The sequence below is a fragment of the Arachis stenosperma genome, chromosome 1 (genome assembly GCF_014773155.1).
Source record: "Arachis stenosperma cultivar V10309 chromosome 1, arast.V10309.gnm1.PFL2, whole genome shotgun sequence".
Taxonomy (NCBI): Eukaryota; Viridiplantae; Streptophyta; class Magnoliopsida; order Fabales; family Fabaceae; genus Arachis; species Arachis stenosperma.
In genome coordinates, this window is record NC_080377.1 from 32,858,432 (window position 1) to 32,863,554 (window position 5,123).

The following is a 5,123-nucleotide window of genomic DNA, read 5'->3' on the forward strand; positions in this document are numbered from 1 at the left end:
GTGCTTTAGCTTCTCTTAGCTTTCGCTTCAAGGTCCTTTCAGGTTCAGGGTCAGCCTCAACAAGAATGCTTTTGTCTTTGCTCCTACTCATATGAAAGAGAAGAGAACACAAAAATATTGAATCCTCTATGTCACAGTATAGAGATTCCTTGAGATGTCAGAGGAAAAGAAGAATAGAAGGAGGAGGTAGAAGAATTCGAACTTATCAAGAGGGATAGAGTTCGAATTGTGCATTGAGGAGGAGTGTTAGTCCATAAATAAAAGGATGTGAGAAGAGGGGAAGAATTTTTGAAATTAAAGTAAAAGATTTTAAAAACTTTTTAAAAAACTGAAGAATTATTTTCGAAAATTAAAGTTGGGAAAGAAATAAAGTGATTTTTGAAAAAAAAATTTGAAATTAGAAATCAAAAGGATATGATTGAAAACTATTTTGAAAAATGTAACACCCTAACTACCAAAGCTCACGCTTCCGGCTGCGCAACTCTGATAGGTCGGACATTACGACGACACTTATACTGTTTAATACTAAAATATGAGCCTGTTTAAAACTTTTTACCACAATATCGTTCCCAAGATACTCCATTCGATAACGTACATCCATAGATATCATACAACTTATAATAAACTCGTAAAGAGTACATCCATGTATATACATACATACATATATATATATATATATATATATATATATATATATATAATTAATATACAAACATTAACCAATACAATCCCTATCCCTCTTACAAAATATATCAAGATAAAGGCGAGGGTACAAAAATAATAATCTAAAGCAATACAGAGCATCTCAATAACAAATAATTAAACTCTTCATAACTTCTGCGCCCAAATCCTGAAAGGGGAAAAATGTAGGGGGTGAGAACATCATCCTCGAAAGGGTTCTCAGTAGAGGGTTTTTGGGAATTAATGTAATAGGATACATGAAGATAAACCGTACCAGTGATTATTAACCATCTTATGCCTCTTTTCAAAAACAACAGTTTACAATAAAAGTAAAGTCAGAAATCTTTTCTGAAAGAGGAACCGTTCAATTCTCAAAACATCAAAGCATTTCAAAAAGGTTTATCTATACTGAACCAAAATAACCTTTCATATCTTATTCCAAACCAGAACCACAAAACCGAAATCAACCATCGGTCCATCTCATTCAACCACGGCCCTAGGCCCAAACAATCCAACCACAACCAATCCACCACAATCCAACATAGTTCCAGAAGCAAACACAAGTAGGAAGATGCAAACACACAACAAACAGTTATTGCAAGTAGAACAATTAGCAGTTAATCACATAGGCAAACCAAGTACAATATGCATACCCAAACAATGTCACATAGATGCATATGATGCATGCCTGTCCCTAGTGGCTGATGATATCATCTGTCGGTTATAGAGCCAACCCGACAAGTCCTGGTAGCTAACCATTGGACTGTCCCTCTGTCGCGCATCCCCAACTCGAGTTATACTCATCATAAACTTGATCATAAACATGATCCATATCCATCACCCTCACTGGTGAATATTTCGGGGGCGAGCTCATCCGGGACTTTCACAGTGCCCGGCCACACTTACGACATAGGGTCAACAGAGTATCAAGTCTCAACCTGGAGCACGTGGTGGCTAGCCACTGCTACTACCCAGGGAAACCCTCATCTCCGATAGTGGAAGTGCAAACATCACAACTTATCAATATCTCAGCATAAATGCTTTCATTCTCAATCATGGATCAACATCCATCTCAGCCATCCGGCTCACGGTTCAATCCAGAACCAGCCAATATTCATATCATACACAGCCATTCCGGCTCACGGTTCAATCCAGAACCAATCAATATGTATAAACATACACAGCCAATCCGGCTCTCAACAAAGCAGCACTTCCACATTCAAAATCATCAAATTCATGAAATTGGCATTTAAGCCATAAATCATTTTCTCTATTCATTTCACTTTGAAATCAAGTTTCAACTCTTTTCAGCCTTGGCTTTAGAAATCTCGTTTCTTAAATCATCTCAGGCTCATAAGCCAAATTTACTCAAAGTGAGTTCCCTTTTTAAAACAGAGCCACTCTCGGCATTCTCTTTCCAAAACTTCCAAAACCATGGCAAGTTAAGGATTTATTTCAAAGCATTCAAAATCACCCATACAACAATGGGATTTTATGACAAAGAGTCCTCGGCAGAGTCCCAAGTCTTTAGGGGAGAATAACATAACTCATTTCGCCAAGTTCATTTAAATTCATTAAAAACCTTGGCTTCCTGATTTGAGTAATAAAATAGAATCTAAGCCAAACCGAGTCACGTGATCATTCACTTTTTTCAAAGGCTTTTCCCTTTACTTAAACAAAAACCAGCTTCAACCCCATGAGGGATTCTAAAGCGTTTCAACTGTTCAGAAACTGTTTTAGTCTTGCAAAAATTCAAAACTCGAGGAATACTTAAAACCTTTCCGAAAACACTTTAAAATAAGACTTGTCAATAGACACTCGGGTCCTTTCAAAACCATTGAAACTTCCTTAATTGAAAACCCCAAGTCAAATTCGAAGGCATAAACCTTTTTCACATTCCAACGGCCTTAAAGCATAAGTTTCATTTAAATAACTTTTTCACAAACAAAATGTAATACCTTTCTTGAGAAACAAGACTAAATCACAGTTTCCTTTTTAATAACTCATTTCAAAGGCATGAATCATCATTTTCTTGATAATTCAAATATAATAGTAGAAGTCTTTAACTCATCATTATTTCAGACAATATTTCAATAAAGGCTCGGATTTTATAAAAATTTCGGCAGCATCTCCCCTAAAACTTGGACTTTTGCCACCCGGTTCGGGTCCCAACTAAACCATTTCTCATTCCTTTTCAACAGCTCAAAACCAGAAATCAATTTAAAGCAAGCTAAATCCAACAATCGCCTCAGTGGCGTATCTCAAGGATACCATTTCAAAATCAACTCAATATCAATCGATATAACTCATTTCCAAAGCTTTAAAGAAACGGTTCAATAACAAATCATTTGTCCAAAACAAGATCAATTAAAATAAACCAGGCTGAATTCAAAAGTGCATTCGACTTTTCACATCATTGAAATAATTGACTCAATTCAAACCAATCCTCAACGGTTTAAACTCAGATTTCAAATCTTTAAAGAATCAACTTCAAACATTACAATTCACAAAGCCGCACAACAATTCAGCCAAACCAACATCCATAATCATTCGAGTCAATCAAATAATACATAAGGCAGATACAATCACTAAATACACAATATCTCACATCAGTATCCATATGTAATAATTCCAATACATAAAACATAGTTTTTTGGAAAGCGCCCCTACCTCAAAACGCAATTCCATAGCCCAAACGCGTCACATAATCCTTTCCGCCTCGACCCGAGATCAACAATCAAAATTCCGGCAGCCAAAACCTCGGTTCCAAGCCACTTTCGCAACAGTCTCAACACTCTAATCGCAACATACAACAACCGAAACTCAATCGTATAGCAATTAACGCCACAAACCTCAGCGTATGATAACAGAACAGTAACAAAAGGGCTTTCAAATCGAAACGCTTACCGAACCGAAGAAGGAGCGGCTGAACCGAAATAGCGGCGGTCTCCGAACCGGTTCGGTGGCAACCTGGCAGTCAGCCCCAAGCAGCAGCGGCGATCTGAACCACACACAGTGACGATGAATTCCAGGAAACTCAATAGAAGGGAAACTCAACTTAAAAGCCTTACCGACAATGGAGCTCGGTGGCGGCAGCGGCGTTCCCGGCGGTTGAGGCTCGGCCAGAAGCTCCGGCGGTGATCCCGGAAGTCACAGAACACTCCCGAAGGCCAGAATCACAGAGATGCAACTCCCTTTGTAACGACCCAATTTTCAGAACGCCTAGGACATACCAGAAACTGAGTGCTACCAGTTTGTCATCCTAATTATTATCTATTATTTATTATATGAGCCTGATTCGTTGTTAAGAGCGCAGTTAGTTTGCGAGATACTTTTTTTTTAAATGTTTGAATTAATAAACAGAATCATTTATAATCAATTCACAAATAATAACAGATGAAACAGTTATAAACAACCACACATAAATACATCACAAGTAGTTGACAACATTCGGTGATTCAGCATTTATTAGAGTATAGACTGTTAGTTAGAACACCCCTAGATATAGCTAAATTATATCTATATACATATATATACATACAACATCCCAGGTCCTGACCTGTTCAAGAAGTCCCTAAGCTGGCGCCCAGGCTAGCCTAGACTCTATACTCGCCTAGTCCCTCTAAACTACTAAAGCGAGGGAAAGTACATTCTAGGTCTTCAAAACTCAAGTCAGGTGAACGTCACCAAAGGTAGGACATCATCTGCTATTCCTCTGCACGATCAGACATTGCCATAGGACGTCCCTCTGGTACCTCATCAAGTAGCCACACAACGGGAGTCTCGTACACAGGATTTAGGTTAAAGTGCGCATACAAACGGGGTGCAGACGTTGGCTGGTCTCACAGTATATACATATACATAGATAAAGAGATTCACCCTAGACTCAGAAGACTACCTAGAGCGGAATTCTCTTTACGAACGGGCATCAGCGAACTACGGAAGGGTACTCATGCTTCCATCTGGAGGGGGAAGGGAGAGAGAAGGGGTAAGAACTGGGGAGTTCTTAGTAGGGCCGGGGTTATTAGTTACGTTCATTAATTTTGTGTTGTTTAGCAGACTAATAACAGAATATAGAGAAGTAGTAAACAGAAGACAGAAAAATAGAGAAAATAGAGAAAACAGAAAAAGATCACAAACAGAAGAATACAAGAAAGTAAAACACAGACACAAACACAGAGAATAGAATACAAACAAAGAAAGCATACATTCATGCAACGATCATAATAGAGAAAATGCACAACCAAGTATGATGCATGTCTAGTCCTAGCGCAGGTAATGAGCTCATCTGTCGGTTACATACCCGCTCCCGACGTTACCCAGCAACCTCTGTCTGGATAAGGCTTTCCTGTTGGCAATATCCACTGCAAGCAACCTTTGTCTTGCAGGGTATCCACTGCAAGCAACCTTTGTCTTGCAGGGCGAAACTTATTAGCCGATAT